The sequence below is a fragment of the Trachypithecus francoisi genome, unplaced genomic scaffold (genome assembly GCF_009764315.1).
Source record: "Trachypithecus francoisi isolate TF-2019V2 unplaced genomic scaffold, Tfra_2.0 Lachesis_group1, whole genome shotgun sequence".
In the NCBI taxonomy this organism is placed as follows: domain Eukaryota; kingdom Metazoa; phylum Chordata; class Mammalia; order Primates; family Cercopithecidae; genus Trachypithecus; species Trachypithecus francoisi.
This window is the reverse complement of record NW_022681454.1, coordinates 118,188,706-118,206,764: the sequence shown is the minus strand read 5'-3', so window position 1 is coordinate 118,206,764 and position 18,059 is coordinate 118,188,706.

Genomic DNA, 18,059 nt, shown 5'->3' with positions numbered 1-18,059 from the left:
TATGTAAATTTCCTAGTGGGTTTGCTTCTCTGACCAAACCGTGACTATTATTTTTCCCCTCACAACCAACCTAATCCATCTTCTGAGATTCCATATTGTTGCAAGTTCTGTATAAACATCATCTTTAATGGCAGAAGAATATTTCATATTGAGTAGATTAGACATACTTTATTTACTTAAACTTTTGACACAAAAATATTTGTTCAGTCTAATTAATCCAAGAGGAAAAGAGATTTGTGAAATAGAATTAAACTTTGAAAATAATCCTCCCTTTATGCAGTACTGATTTAATCCTCCCTTTACACAGAACTGATTAATTACTGATAATCCTCCCTTTATGCATTATAAAGTGTTTCAATACTTTATAATGAACTATTCTGGTATTTCAAAATTTCACTTACTTAGGTCTGAAGTACTAGCAAAGCAAACTTGGGAGAGAGAAAGAATATTGAGTTAAAATATCCAAGGCCTTAGAATCAACTTGTTTTTGAAAGAATAAAGGACCCTAAAATGAAGGGGCAATGAAGCCAAGTTCAGTTAAGTCCTTTTATAACATCCATTACCATTTTCATGTGTTTACTTGCTATAAGGGCTTATTTTAAAGTATAGTCAGCACAGAAACAACCCAAGTTCTAGAGGTGAGGCAATGTGAAAATGGGCATGGTGACAAATAATACCTGCATTTTTTCCACTTACAGAGCCCAAGGGATTCTGTTCATTAAATGTGATTTTTTTTTTGTTTTTGAGATGGAGTTTCGCTCTTGTTGTCCAGGCTAGAGTGTAATGGTGTGATGTCAGCTCACTGCAACCTCCACCTCCCAGGTTCAAGCAATTCTCCTGCCTCAGCCTCCCAAGTAGCTGAGATTATGGATATTTGCCACTACGCCTGGCTAATTTTTGTATTTTTAGTACAGATGGTTTCACCATGTTGGCCAGGCTGGTCTCGAACTCCTGACCTCAGGTGATCTGGCCACCTCGGCCTCCCAAAGTGTTGAGTTTACTGGCGTGAGCCATTGCACCTGGCCGTTAAATGTGATCTTTAAAGTGGGAAAAATTTATTATTTAAGTTTCTTGGCAATGAAAACGGCTATTATTTTGCTCTGAGCGATTCTGCTTTTGTGGAGGGGAAACAAAAGACCTTTTGTAAAATAATTCTTCTGGCACAGTGTCCCAACTATAAAATAATTTAATTATTTTTCTTAAAATGCTGAACTATAATAACATTTGTTATTATTTTAAGCAGACTTCATATCTGAGAAGAAATTATTGCTAAATTGGGGGTGAAGAATGTGACTCAATAATTATTTCTGCTAGAAAAGGAATAGAACTGAAAAAATTAGACTGCAGAATGATTTAAAGAAGAGGTTACAACTATCTTATTTACTGTATTATCACTGTATCTCTAGGGACCAACAGTGCCTGGCACAAAGGAGGGGCTTAATAATTATTTAATGAATGAATAAAAGAGAAACTCAGGGAAAGCAGGACCATAATTTATCCACAGAATTTGTTTTAGTATATATTATCCGATTAAGATCCTGAATTTGGAGTTTAATTTCAGCAACAACTCCTCAGTCTTTTAATATATAATTTTCTAATATTAATGTTTATTACTTTGATTTATCTCATTTTCGGCCAGTGTATATTCAATGAGTATTTTTAACACAGATACTTGTGAAATGTTTTCCGAGTTCATGCATATTTGTGTCTTTTTAGTGTTTTTCTTCATGGAAAACAACTTGGTTGGTTATAAAATTTGTTTTTGTTCAAAAGCTGTAGTTTTTATTTTTAATTTAACATTATAAGACAGAAAAGTGAAGCTAATTTTCCCTTCTCACTCTACCCCATTAGCCTGAAAATTTATGATTGTTTTCTTTATTATTTTAATGTTAAATAATTATCCAAGTGTGTCTAATTATGGATTTATTTTCCCAGAAATGAGGTGAACTGTTTAATCTGTGACCCCAAAGTCTCTTTAAAATTTAGATACTTCTTTAATTAGAAGTTTGAATTTTGTCAATTGTTTTAGTCTCTTCCCGAGAGAAAAATAGAATTATTAGTTTGATTCTGTCTTCTCTGTCCTTATTGGTTTTTATTTCTTTATCATTATTCTCTGTGCTTTAAAATACGTCTCAGTTTTGTCCTCTCCCTCACGTTCTCAGGGTTTTCTAATGTTAATTCAGATCTTTTCTTTTTTCAACATGAATTAGAAGTGTTATCGAGTATTTACTTTTTCTGTAATCCTCTTAATTTGCTTCTTTCCTTTCTTGACATTTTATTTCAGAATGTTATTTCCTTAAACCCATTGTACCTCTTTCATGGAGTACATGAAGTCTGACCTCTTAGAAAGGATGCCAAGAAGATTCATCACGTTTCTTTTTCTTATACGGTTACTATTTTCAGAAGACTTCCAAGTCTTATTCCTGCTAACATAGAAAGTTCCCTCAAGGAGAAATTAGGAAAACAAATGGCAGTGCTATAAAAATTATTTCTTGCTGGCACTAATCCTGCTAGCACTAAAACATGTTGGATAAATATTTGCAAAATGTTGTTTTGTGGGGGCACCATATTATTAGTCTGTCTAGATGACATATACATTTAATTATAGCCTGATTCTAAAGATATTTATGGTAGGAAGGAAGGACAGGGCATCTGTGGTGTTTATGTAATTATTTCTATCTATACATTGTTTAGGTCAAGTTCCAGAACTTGGGAAGAGGTTTATTTTTTGGAAAAGCTTATGTGGTCTCCCTGGGTAGGGCAGACCACAGTCATATATCAGGGATAGACAGCTGAGCCCTCTCTGATAGCCAGAAAATTGGTGGGGGTGGGGGACAACTGGCAGGGGTTGGGAAACTCTGGATATGTTTGAAACAAAGACAGACTGATGTGGAATTAGGAACTGGGCAAGCAGCAGGAGACTGGATGTCTCTTTATTTAACTAAGGATGATCAAAGGCTATGAGGTCAAACACTATGAATGTAGTGATTTTTGTTAAAGTTGGATCCAGGTGACTGTCAATTACCTATAACTTCTAAGTGTCTTGAGATCTTTATTATTTCTTTTTTCCTTTCTACCATGGTCCTTTTTTTTTTTTAATTTGTGCTAATTATGGGGTATGTGAGAAATTTTTCATATGAATATAATTCACAGTGTTCAGGGTATTTAAAGTTTCCATTACCCTAGCACAATACATTTTTTAAGTATAGTCATCCTACTCAGCTATCAAATATTGAATTTATTCCTTATGTTTTACTGTTTGTTTGTGCCCTTTAACTCACTTCTTTCATCATCTTCCCTAGCACCCATGATCATTATTTCTTTTGACAAATATACTATGCCCCTTCTTTATGCAATGCACTTGGCAAGCACAAATTGTTTAAGACATGGTCCCTGAAGTCAAGTGGCTGACAATGTAGATGCATTTTCAGTAAAGCCTTTCGCTCTAGAGCCATCAGTGGTATGTGGTTGAGTACCCCTGCACTAACAGGGCAGTCTGCAGAGCTTATTGTCCTGGGTTACTCTGTTCCAGCATTCCCAGACTCTCATGGAATAATGACAAATGATGATATCAATAACTTTTCATTGTCTTCCCATTTAAAACCACATTTTGAGGGTAGCATGTTTTGAAAAGTAGGAAAATAAAGCAAAGCAAAGCAAAATAAAAACATAAAACTTAACATCATAGTGATCAGAACTAACCACTGTTAAAAATTTATTGTATGACTTGGTTTTTGAAAAAACCATTTACAGTATTTTTCAGTGTAAATGGTTTTCATAAAATGTTATAGATTCAATCTGCCTCTTGTTTTTCTAAACATATGAGCCCTTAATTCTGAAGTCAATGCTATTATAAATAAGGATGAGACTAAAATTAAGGACATCAACTATTACTATCTGTGGTACATGCAATCATTTTATGGTTCACGAATTCAGGGAATAGTTAAAAATATTATTACAAGGTTGGCTGAGGTGGGCTAATGCCTATAATCCCAGCACTTTTTGCTTGAGGCCAGAAGTTTGAGACCAGCCTAAGCAACAAGGCAAGACCCCAGTCTGGTCCCCACTGACCAAAAAAAAAAAAAAAAATTTCACTTGCGTGGGGGCACATGCCTGTAGTGCAACCTATTTAAGAGACTGAGGGCAAGAGGATTGCTTGAGCTCAGGAGCTTGAGGCTTCAGTGAACTATGACGTTGCCACTGCACTGCTACCTGGGCAACAGAATGAGACCCTGTCTTTAAAATAAACAAATACAATTATTACATAATTAATACATGTTCATAGTAGAAAAAGAAAATACAATATGAAAGAAGAGAAAAAAAGTAATCAGTAATCCCATAGATAACAGCTATTGACATTTGGTATTATGTCCAAAGAGTATGACCTTTTTGAATTTTTATTTACATGCACATGCGATTTTTATCAAAATGGAGTCCTGTTTTACAAAATATTTTATCAGTTTTCTGTTTCACTATTTTATTTCCTTCCATGTCAATAAATATATTTCAACTATACATCACGTTCAACAACTGTATGTTATTTCGTCATCTGGCTATATCATTATTTTACTATGTGGGATGTTTAAATAGCTTTCAATATCTAGTTAAAAATGCTGAAAAGAATATTCTCTACATTTGCCTCTCATCTTTACTTCCTTAATAATCCAATAGACTTTTAAAGTGACGGAACATTCTTGTTGGACCCTGGCACCTGGAAAGGAGAACCCTGGAAGTAGCAAGATGAACCATCTGTTTTAGAGATATTAAGTTACTAGGGGGCTTCCTAAAAATGGCAAACAAGAGAGAGTAATCAGTGATTGGAACTGGTGCTAGAAGGTACTGGGCTTCATGGTAAGGCTGGCTTGGTACTGAATGCGAGCCCAGCTTGCCCCAAAATGCCAAGGTCTGGGTTGCGCCTACGGATGGAAAGGGTAGAGCCTGCAAGTAGGAGCCAGGTGGTTCCAGCAAGGGGAAAAGGAAGTCTTCAGATTACAGGCAGGGAGTTCAATCTGAAAACATGATGCACCTACCATTAGTGATGACACCTGTGACAGCATATGTGCCCTTGGTCTTGTCACCTGGCATTGGATGCGCGCCCTGCCCTCTTAGCAGAACATGGCTCCTTTTTCATCCAGTGCTTCTCGCTAACTGTCAGGGAAAGGCATAATTTCACTTTTTCCCCCTAGCATGGCAGGGGAAGAGAATGAGAAGAGGGTGGTGGGCATGCTCAGAAAGTACCATACCGCTCTCTCCTTGAAGAGACAGAGTGTAATTCCCCTCTCTTTAGCTATGATCTGCACGTAGTTACTTCCTTTCAAATAATACAGTACGGAAAGGAGGAAGAAGCAACTTTACATTGAAGAAACCTGACAAACACTACCTCAGTCAGGTGATCAAGGTCAAGAGCAATAGTGATAAGTCATGTTGATAGTATGTACCCTTGATAGGATGTGAAGAAAATGGGCCGGGCGTGGTAGCTCAAGCCTGTAATCCCAGCACTTTGGGAGGCTGAGGTGGGTGGATCATTTCAGGTCTGGAGTTCGAGACCAGCCTGGCCAACGTGGTGAGAGCCCGCCTCTACTAAAAAAAAAAAAGTAGCTGGGTGTGGTGGCGGGTGCCTGTAGTCCCAGCTCCTTGGGAGGCTGAGGCAGGAGAATCACTTGAACCCGGGAGGCCGAGGTTACAGTGAGCCGAGATCACACCACTGCACTCCAGCCTGGGCGACAGAGCAAGACTCTGTCTCAAAAAAAAAAAACAAAAAGCAAAAAAACAAAAAAAACTTGTACCACCAACCAACAAAGGGGCACAATGCTAGGTGGATTTTGCCTTTGGTATTTTTGAGGAGGCAACATATGTCATATTTGAATGTTTACGATACCTCCTACTGAGTAACCTGTAGGTTGTCAGTTTTGAATAGAAACAGTCAGAGAAGGCTCTGCAGCAGTGAAAAGCCTAAGGCTCTTCCACTTAGGCTTTAATCAATCAGCAGATTTGATAAACTTGAACACGCTGTGGAAAATAGGGATGCTCTATGGAGTCTTTGGCAAGCACCAATAAAATAATTACAGAGCAGATATTTAGACTTTTGAACAAATCCACACTTCCTTCTATAGATAGCTATTCTTCTTTTGAGAAAGATCTCCAGGTTTGCTACTGGGCCTTAGTAGAGACTGAATGTCCAGTCATTAGACATCAAACGATCGGGTGACCTAAGGTTCCTCTCATAATCTAGATGTTTTTACCAAGCCATAATTTTAGCCATAAGCAATGCAATGGATTATTACATGGAAATGGAATATAAGAAATTGAGCTTGGGCTGGTCTGAAAGGCATAAGAAAGTTGCACGAGTAGATACCCCAGACTCGTTCAAAACTAACTTCTGCTGTATTGTCTTTTTTCTTCTTCCATACCTGTGGCTTCATGGAAAATTCTTTGGGAAGTTTTGACCAAGAAGAAACAAACTGTAGGCCTGGTTTATGGATGGTTATGGGATTGAATATCTGTCACATAAAAGCCTTGGTCAGGAGTGGCCTGAAGGACAGTGATAAAGGAAAATCCTCCAAATGGGCAGAACTTTGAGGTTGCATTTGGTTGTTCACTTTGGATAGAGAGCTGGCCAGAATTACAGATCCTCACTGTTTCTAATGGTTTTGGTTGGATGGTCAGAGACTTGGAAAGAACAGGATGACAGATGATAAGGAGGTCTAGGGGAGAGGTTTGTGGTTAGATTTTTTCAGAATAGGTACATAATATAAAGATACTTGAACCCCATCTGAATTCTAATCAAAGGGCACCAATTGCAGAGGAGGCTCTTAATAGTTGAACAAAATGATACATTCTGTGGGTGCACATCAGCCTCAAACTCAGCCACTCCAGTGTTGCAAACTGAACATATGTACAAAGTGACCACAGTGGCGGGGTGAAGGCCATTTATGGGCTTGGCAACACGAATTTTACCTCTCAGAGGCTGCTGCTACTGTTGATAAGCTGCCCTGTCAAGAGCAGAGGTCAACACCGAGCCCTTGGCATGGCACCATTCCCAGAAGGAATTAGCCAGCCACCTAGTGCTCACCTTTTACCATCATGGGCAGGGGGATACTTGATTTCACTTGAAGACACATGTATTCTTGCTATGGATTTGACTTTGCAGTTCATAATGTCATGGTCATGATATTCTCTCCAGCATCTGTGTTACTATCAAAGTAATCTGCCTATTACTCTTCTCATTAAGTAACTAATGTCACAGAAAAACAAGTCTGACAATGGGCTCATGTCCATGAGATTGACCTTTACCTTATCACCCAGATCAGCTGTCCTAACACAGTGCTGAAATAGCTTATTGGAGATTCAGTTATAACTTCAGTTGGGAGGTAACAAGCTGAAAAGATTGTGGTTCTGTCATATAGGAGGCAGTATTGTATTGCAACAAAACTTCACTTTTATTTTTATCCCCACAAACAGGCTATGACCCCTTCCCAGGTACACTGGTGTGATAAAACTGGTCCCTGCCCCAAGTTCCATGTCTTGCATCCCTGGACTGTAACCTAGTGACATTCAAACACACCTGTATAACCCCACCACATCTTTTGCTTGTGTACTCCACCCTCACCCCCAGTAAAGTTTCTTGCTGAAGCGTTCTCCCCCTAAACTCTCTCTTGGCTCACCCCTGCTTGGTTGAATGTGCTCCTTGTGTGGTGTGGGGTGGCATACCTCCTGTCTCTAGGACCTATGAGTATAATAAATCATTTAATTTCATAGTTCTCTTTGAGTATTATTTCCCCAGCCATGTTGAAACGATCCTTAAAGACCCTGTAAGGGAGACTCACTCCCCCATTTACAACACAAGGGTGTACTTTGAATCATCAACCAATATATGAGGCTTCCTCTTCCATTGGCTGAGTGTATGGACCAATATGTGAGTGCAACAATCAAAGTGTATATGTGGGAATTGTTCCTCTCACTATTACATTAATAACCCACCCTAATCAGAGCTACTTAGGAGGCTGAGGCAGGAGAATAGCACTAACCCAGGAGGCGAAGCTTGCAGTGAGCCGAGATCACGCCACTGCACTCCAGCCTGGGCCACAGAGTGAGACTCCATCTCAAACAAAACAAAACAAAACAAAACAAAACAAAAAAACAAAAAAAACCCCACCCATAGAATTTTCTCTTCCCTTCCCTACAACTTTGAACTTTGCTGAACTGGAGGTATTGGTTCCCAAGAAGGATGCAACAATTGTTCTAATATTGAACTTAAGACTGTCACTTAGCCATTTTGGCTAAGAAGAAATTTAGGCCAGGTGCGGTGGCTCACGCCTGTAATCCCAGCACTTTAAGAGGCTGAGGCAGGCGGATCACAAGGTCAGGAGATCGAAACCATCCTGGCTAACACAGTGAAACTCTGTCTCTACTAAAAATACAAAAAATTAGCCGGGCGTGGTGGCATGTGACTGTAGTCCCAGCTACTCAGGAGGGTAATGCAGGAGAATCGCTTGAACCCAGGAGGCGGAGGTTGCAGTGAGCTGAGATCGCGCCACTGCACTCCAGCCTGGGCGACAGAGTAAGGCTTCGTCTTAAAAAAAAAAAAAAAGGAAAGAAAGAAGAAATTTATTTTTTATCCTTTTAAATTTTGCAGAAATCTAAATAATGATTTAAAAAAGCCCTGGTGTTCCACTTTCTCACGACTCTCTTCAGTTCACCATACCTACTAGTTTGTATTAATAGGCTCAGGTCAGTTCTAATTCGAAAAGTCCAGGTCTTGGGCAAAAATTACACAGGGACCCCACTCAGAAGGTCTTGGTCTTTGTATAAAACTCCACTTTTTATATAATACCCTGTAGCTGCCCCCATACTTCTTGAACAAATACTTAGTTTTCCGGACTCCTAGCACGAGGACTTGGGCAATTATTTCACTGCTTTCTATCCTGTTTTTTGTTGTCTGACCTGAACTTCTGTCTTTGTTTCCTTGAAATCATTGTACCTAGTTCTTACTCTCTGAGTTTGCTGATTTTTTTTCTGAATTTTATCTGTGGTGAAATTACCTTTTGATTGTTGTGTGCATTATATGCATTTGGTTTTGTGGTATGTTTTAAATATTGTGCATTTACATTAAGAGCTTCTTTCTCCAGCCCATTTCTAAGTGGGAGCCCTGAGTGAACCTGCCACAGGAATTTTATGATTGTTTATAGTTGTTTTTTTTTTTTTTTTTGAGACGGAGTCTCGCCCTGTCACTCAGGCTGGAATGCAGTGGCGCGATCTCGGCTCACCACAACCTCCGCCTCCAGGTTTTCAAGTGATTCTCCTGCCTCAGCCTCCCCAGTAGCTGGGATTACAGGCACATGCCACCATACCTGACTAATTTTCATATCTTTAGTAGAGACAGGGTTTCACCACGTTGGTCAGGCTGGTCTTGAACTCCTGACCTTGTGATTCACCCACCTCGGCCTCCCAAAGTGCTGGGATTACAGGTGTGAGCCACTGTACCCGGCAGTTTATAGTTGTTTTTAATATGGGCTAGCTGTTGTTACTTATTATTTATTTTGTTTTCAACTTCATGAGGTTAACTTGGTGTGGAACTGAGAAGGAAAGTTAAAGTAAAAATGCACTAAATTTTTGTAGGCTTTCTAATTTCTGGGCTCTTTTCAGATATTTCTGGATCTTTGCTTTTTCTTTCTGGAGGTTTTATCTCTCTTTTCTGGCATGTTTTAATTATCCCAGTACATACCCACGACAGTGGTAGGATCTTTTGTAAGAACGTATTCATCCTCGTCTTCTGTTTTTCTTCTGTTTTTCGTCTGTCTTCTTTGCCCCCAGAGGACTTCTTCTATGGTTCTCACTGGGCCCAGCCTTGTAATGATAAGCTTGTTCTCATCTGGGTTTACATTTTCTCATGAAATCCTTCATGAGTGATCAGTCCACCCCTGCGGTAGGTCACTCTGAGCGTCCCCAGGGGCAGTGGGTCTGCTTCAGTGTTTGCTTTCCATGTAGCACTGTGGATCTCAACTGGAGGCTATTGTGCCCCCACTCAAGGGGACATTTGGCAATGTCTGGAAACATTTTTGGCCCTCACAGTAGAGGGGGCTGCCTGCTGGTATCTAGTAGGCAGAGACCAAGGATGCTGCTAAACATTCCACAATGCCCAGGCCAGCCCCACGCAATAATAATTTGGCTCAAAATCTTGGTATGCATGAGGCTGAGGAAACTTGACTTAGCAGATGACTCAGGGATATATTGAGGCTCCCCCAGTTTCTGCTCCCAGTGCCTTGGTGGTAGGAGAGCCTTCTTAGAGTAATACTCCTATTTTACCACTGACCGCTGCTGCCGAGAGGACTCGCAGTTCTGAATTTCCCTGTGGCTCTCTGAGTCTTCAGAAATGGGAAGAAGGTGTTCCTGGACCTTTTAATGTGTGGCATAGCCCACGTTCACGTTTTTCAAACATCACAGTGTGATTGCTGGAGACCAGTGGACAAAATGGTAACAGAACTCTGTAGTTTCTCACTTGTGTTTTTTTGAAAGGTCAAACTTAGTGAGATATATTTTAGATGTAGTAGAATCACCCTTTTTAGGTGTATAGTTTTAAATTTTGACAGATGCATGGTAGCTATATAACCACTAGCACAATAAGGCTGCAGAACACTTCCATCACCTCAAAGCGTTCTCCTAGGCCTCATTTATAGTCGATCTCCTCTTCCTGTCCCCAGCCACAACCATTAATCTCATTTCTGTTCCCACAGTTTTGCTGTTTCTGGAATGGAAACTTTTGGTTTTTGCTTCTTCCACTTAAAGTAATGCTTAGGAGATTTATACATGCTGCTGTATCAATTGTTTATTCCTTTTCATTGCTCTGTAAGATTCCACTCTATGGAGGTACCATAATCTGTTTATCTATTCACGAGAAAATGGACACTTTTTATCTCATTCAGGAAATTGTGAATGAAGCTACTGTAAACGTTTTTTTGCAGTTTTAAAAAAATGTTTAAATATGTTTCTATTTCCCTGTAAATAACTTTTGGGTATTTTGGGTTCATATGTTTAACTTTGAGCTTACGTTTAACTTTATGCAAAACTGACATACTTGTTTTCGGTGTGGCTGCACAATTTTGTATTGCCATCACTTATGCATGGGTTTCAGTTGTTCCTCATTCTACTCAGCACTTGGTATTGCGAGCTTTTATTATTTTTTTAAAAAGCTATTCTGATAGGTGTGTAGTCGTATCCATAATAGGTGTGCAGTGGTTTTCATTGCACTTCTAGTAATAACAACGCTGAGCATCTTTTCATATTCTTATGTGCCACAGTATAGCCTTTTTGGTTGAAATGTTTGTTTAGCTCTTTTACCTATTCTTCTGCCTATTTGTTTTCTTGCTGCCGAAATTTGAGAGTGCTTTATATATTCTGGATACCAATTATTTACCAGATATGTGTTTTTCAAATATTTTCTTCTAGTCTGGGATTTATATTTTCCCTTTTTCCTTCATGGCTCATGTCCTTTTTCCTAAGAAGGCAGAGAACTCTGCATAGCCCAAGGTCACAAATAATTTCTCTTATGTTTTCTTTCAGAAGTTTTAAAGTTTTAGACTTTGTATTGAGGTCTATGATCCATTTTAATCTAATTTTATATATCATGCTACTATATATAAAATATAGTTGTCCAATTTTACTCCCAACTTTAGAATCTTTATGTACAACCCTTGGACTCCTCTGCTGTGGAATTCTTCTCGACAAATCCTCTTCTTGGTTCCTGCAGGCAGGCAATGGGCTCTGCAGGGGATCTCACTGGAGAGGGTTTTCATAATATTTGCCTTTTGTCTTATATTTCATCAGTGGGGAAGATGGCAGAGAAAGGCATACAAGCATCTGGAATTTTGAGAGGTTAATTACCTCAGTAATGGGGCTTATAGACTTAAGTCATGATCTCCAAATAGACATACTGGACATCAGCTTTCCTCTGTCTCCCTCAACACTAAATGAAATTGCTAAATCTTGGGAGAGTCTCCCCTCCCATGGAAACATGTGAGTCTAGAATAGGAAAAGAGAGTTAGTAATCTGAGTCCAGGAAGTCTTTAGAAGCCACTGGGCTCAAGTACTACTGTAGATGCTGCTCTGAAAATGGAGTGCAAGTTAGAGACACTTGGACAATGTAGCTCAGAGTATCTGATATCAGGAACCTTAGAGTCCTAAGATATTTGAGCAGATGTCTAGGAGAGGCCAGAAGCAAGCCTTTGTGAGAAACTCAGTCAAAAGGGGATTGTTGAAGGGCAGCAGCTGGTAGTGAAAACCTAGGCAAAGGACAGTGAAGAAAGACTGATGGTGTTGATTTTGACTCCTAATCCCAGAGATGTGGAAATTTCGGACACAAAACAGTGGAGAATTTTGCACTAGTGAACAAGAGGGAAATGTGCTGGACATTTATGCATCATTTTCACTTACCCATAACTCATTTGTGCTCGTAAAAACGGTGTGGATATTATTCCCAGTTTGTAGATGAGGAAAAAATATAGCTGTGGAAAACTAAGTGGTTTGCTCTCAAGGTCACATAGCGAGTAATAGTAGAGTTAGGGTACACCTTCAGTGTTGGCTTCATCTTTGTTATTTCTTTTGATGAACAAAGAACAGAGTGGAGGCAGTGTGTGTATATGTGTCTACAGTATATCTATTTCTCCATATATATTATGGAAAAAATGTACTATGGAGAGTATTACATTTATAGTTAAACATATTTATAAAGAACATTGATCCTGGAGGTCAGAATAGGACCGTATCTAATGGGTTAAAGTAGCCCCAGCTCCAAGGTTGAGGGCTCCTTGGGTCAAGAGCTGAATGTTTAATTAAGCCATCCCCTCCTGCAATATTATTCAGGGTCCTTGGGTGGACTGTGTTATGTTGTGTAAGCGCTTGGAACTATTTCCTTCTATAGTACTTGGCGCTCTTTTCTCTCCTTTCTAACAGTTGCTTTGAATCCTTAAGACAATCACAGTGTCTTGTCCTAGGCCTGGGTATATCTTATCAGTTGATTTGCCAAGTATTCATCTTGCTTCTCTTAAAGATTTGAGTGATACCTCAGGACGCTGAATGTCTACCTCTAGTGCTGAGTTGATTTCACTCCATCCTATTGCCACTTGGGTTGTCATAACTCTTTCAAAAATACAGCTGTCAACAAATTTTTCTTGATGCTTCTCTCTCTATGCAAAAGACACTCTAAGTCAAATATAAATAATGTAATCAGAAAGTGCAAGCAAGACCTCATGCCTCATCGCCACTGTTTACATGTATCTTAAGATGTGTTCCCTTATGTTATGCTGTGCTGCAGATTTTTTTTTTCAGCCTGACCAGATTGTCCCTTCCTTGTGGCTTATATATTGAAACACACGTTCAACTCTTTGTTCCCCAAGAACTTCCTGTTACTCCTCCTTGTGGGTGGGTACCTTGGATGGTTGCCAGTGCTGGTGGTTGAACTGCTCAGATATGTGGCCTGGAAAGAGATGGATTCAATTCACTTCAGTTGCCTCACTGGGACCATAACCTGGGTAAAAGGCACAATTTCTAAGGAGGACTCCTTTTAAAAATTTCCTATTTTTCTTAAGACCCCTGAAAGTGAATGATTTATGCACTAAGGAGAGGCACAGTGGGATCTAGGGCAATGGTATTGGAAATAGGCTGTCAGGAGTTTCTTGGTAGGCAAGTCTGTGCTCAGCACATTTACTACCCCAGGTCTGACCTTTGGGGAAGCAGAGCTTTACGATGATAATGCTGGAACAGTTCTACCTCCTTCCTAGATTGCTCCAGCTCGTGTGCATGTGAATGAGAACTCTTTGAAATAGTTCAGCATAGGAGTTTCTTTCATCTCGTGGGAGGAAGTGGCTGGAGCTTCCCTATGAAGATGGACTCCGGAGTCTCTAGTCACTTGTCCAAGTCCTCTCTCAGCCATTAGAGAATGGGTGTCCAATCCTTTGTCCTCTCTGAGCCGCACTGGAAGAAGAAGAATTGTTTTGGGCCACACATAAAATACACTAAAATTAACAATGGCAGATAAGCTTAAAAAAAAAATCGCAAAAAGCCCTCATGTTTTAAGAAAATTTACGAATTTGTATTGGGCTGCATTCAAAGCTGTCCTGGGCTGCATGTGGCCCACGGGCTGTGGGTTGGACAAGTTTGCATTAGAGGGTTCATATGTGTCCTGATCACTTGAACTATGGGCTGAGGTCTCTGTTCTTTGAAAACTAGCTCATGATCTACCATTGTTTAGCATTTGGCACCTCTTTATCTCTGCGCCAAATCTTTTGCCTTAGCAAAGCAGCCTAACACATTGGTGATTCTGCAACATTCCTGCACAAAAAGTGAAGTAAGTTATAGAATGTTTATAATCTAGTAGATAAAAGTCACTGAAATGATTTTATAGTTATTCTGAAAGTATCATTATTTGTTGGATAAGAATATAATATTCAGACCAATGTGCAAAAAAGAACAGCGTGTCTTGATAACTAGTGCTTTTACCTATTAATAATAACCTAGTTATTACCACATACATTTTATAATTCTGTGACAGTTTGAGGATACTGTAATCATGTTTAGAAATGCTACCAAGTCTTAGAAGTTTCCAAAATATTGCTGTTTGTGGAAATTGTAAAACTTGAAAGTGATTGCCAGAATATCTCAAAATGTTAATAGAATTTTCAGAGCAGAGCTGCCTCATTGATTTTTGCAACTTCTTTTACTGTCTTTCTTATCACCTAAATTGTTACATTTGGAACTATTTCTCAGCTTCTCTGCTTATATGCCTTCTTTATTCCCTTTAAGTTCTACCAACAATCATTTTCTACTTGAATGAAATGAATAAATTTGAATGAAATGAATATGAATTCATTTCATGAAATGAAATGAATAAATGAATGAAATAAATTTTATTTCCTGAATAAAAATGTAATACATCTAGTTAAAAAGAAATTCACACACACAAACAAAACCTTAGAAAAATAAAAACACTCTTCATATGGTTGGAAGTTTAATCCAAGTCCTATCCCAATATGTATATCAAAACTTCTTCACTCTCACATTGGAGAAATCAATTAGGACCTTAAACTCCACACTTTAATGACAGTTCAAACAAAAAAATCTAAATGTTAACACATTGTGCAACTATCTGGTAAGACAGGGTTGACATTCAAAATAGTGATGGGCTATTAACAATAGTGGACAGAATGATAGGATGGATGGATGAGCATTGGCTACACATCAGACCTGCATTAAAAAATATCTAATTCCTTACCTTGGAAAGGGACAAATTTCAGGCATTTATTTACAAGATATGATGAAACTGTACTATGCCTTAGAGATGTAGCTAGGACTTCCAAAATCCAAATATATGAGGTAGTGTCATAGTTAGTTTTATGTGTCAACTTGGCTAGGGTATGAGCAAGCTGACTTTGCCCAGTTGTTTGGTCAAACACCAGCCTAGATATTATTGTGAAAGTATTTGCCTTAGATGTGGTTAACGCTTAAATCAGTAGACATTGAGTAAAACAGATTATCCTCTGTATTAGTCTGTTTTCATGTTGCTGATAAAGACATACCCAAGACTGGGCAATTTACAAAACAAAGAGGTTTAACTGGACTTACAGTTCCATTTGACTGGGGAAGCCTCACAATCATGACAGAGGAGCAAGTCATGTCTGACATGGATGGCAGCAAGCAAAAAGACAGCTTGTACAGGAAAACTCCTCCTTATAACGACCATCAGCTCTCGTGAGACTTACTCACTATCACAAGAACAGCAAGGGAAAGACCTGCCCCCATGATTCAATTACTTCCGACTGGGTCCCTCCCACAACATACTGGAATTTAAGACGAGATTTTGGTGGGGACACAGCCAAACCATATCATCCTCTGTATTGTAGGTGGGCCTTATCCAATTAGTTGAAGGCCTTACTAGAACAAAGATTGAGGTTTCCTGAAGTAGAAGAAATTCTCCCCAAGACCGAAACATGGAAACCCTGTCTGGGTTTCTAGCCAGTGCCTGCAGAAATCAGATTCAAGTGAACAACATCAGCTCTTACTAAGCCTCTAGTCTGCTGATCTGCTCTACAGACTTTGCACTTGGAACCCCTATAATCATGTGAGCCCATTCCTTAAAATAAATCTCCCTCCATACCCCCCACCCCACACAAACACACACATAGTCCTATTGGTCTCTTTTTCTGAAGAACTCTAACACAGCTAGAGACCAAGATTAATGATAAGCTGCCTTAAAAAATGCCCCAGAAAGGTTGAACTTGGGCAAATGGGCACTGGTGATCCTTAGCCCCTCAGTTGAAGACTGGATTCTTCTAGAACTTGACTACATAGTCTTCTCTTTCTAGTTGAAGACTGGATTATTCTAGAAATTGACTGCATAGACTTCTCTTTCTGTCTCTGCATTCAAATTTGGATTTCCTAAGTACTGTGGTCAGGAAACGCTATCATTCCTTACAAGCACCATCAGCATAGTAATTTACCTGAATGACCATATGTGGTTGTGATTCTGTATTTTCAGAGGCTTTCAGAAGGATGTTTTCTTGCAGTTTTTCTGCTTTCATGCCTAGTGTCTTAGTCCAATCTGGGTACTATGACAAAAATACCACAGACTAGGTAGCTTAAACACAGAAATTTATTTTTCATAGTTCTGGAGTCTGGGAAGTCCAGGATCAAGGTGCTGGCACTTCTATTGTCATGAGGGCCTGCTTGCATCCTGGGCAGATAGCAGTCATCTTGTACCCTCACATGGCAGAAAGCAGAGAGAAAGGAAGCAAACTCTCTCCTGTCTCTTCTTACAAGGGCACACCTTCATGATCTACACACCTCCCAAAAGCCCCATCTCCTGTTATCATCACATTGGAGGTTAAGATTTCAACATATACATTTTAGGGGGCACAACATTCAGTCCATAGTATTCCACAGTTCTTAACCCCAGGAAGCAAGCCTCCAAAGAACGGATAGACAATGATGAATATCTGAGGAACCATGCTCTTGTATTTTATGTTCAAGGATAAGAGACAAACTTTCTGCATTTTTTTGCCAATTTGTTAAGACACTTAGCTGTTTAGTTCCGATTATCTTAAATTTATGACTTCTATAAATCTAGATGCTAGATCACTTCATTCTATTTAAAGCATAACACTTAATGTAGTGAAATTTACTTATAAGGTACAATTTAACAGTACTATTTAAATTGTGCATCCTTCACTATAAACTAAACCAGTTAATTGAATATATCCCCAAACTTTTTTTTTTTTTTTTTTTTTTTTTTACTGCATATGGCTTTTTATCAATGAGGATCCTAGGGAAAAATGGGGCTATTGACTTGATTTCAGATTACAAGTAATAAAGTAAAGACAAGCTACTGTGAGGGCAGACACATTGCTATGGTGTTCAATCATCCTACCAGAAAAATGGGAACTTGAAGGGAATAATTTGTGCTGAATGAAGCCATTTCTTCTAATTACTTTTTTGTAGTTAAGTGAGTGAAGTTGGGGGATAGGCAACCATCAGGCACACAGCTAAGAATCTGAAGTAGTCACAGCTACATTTTACATCTTGTTCAATTGAGAAGTCCTCGCATAGCTTGTTACACATCCATCAGCCCAGATATAATTAGAGGCAGAAAGTATTTTACAGTCTAGAGGAAAGTTATTGATTGTTAACAATCAATAACAAGAGAAGGTAAATATTAAGCCAGCCAGGACAAGAAAGTTGTGGAATACAGGAAAGAGAGTCGGAAACCAACTCTAAGAGGGGAAATAAAATATTGAATATGCTATATTATGGGAACATGGAGAACTATGGTCTAAAAGCCAATGTCATGCTTGTAGCCAATAAGCTATATGCTTCAGCAGTGTGGACCGGCAGGACCCTGCAGTCTTTGGACATGCCAGATCCCATCAGAACCTCTGGGATGTCCCTGAATAGGCTTCAGATGATGATTCTTGTGTCATGCTAGGGTGAATGGGGACATGTTTTTCTTATGCTCTCTGTAATCCCCATGGAGATCTTAGCTATGTGTCTGCAATGTTGAATACCAGACTGAA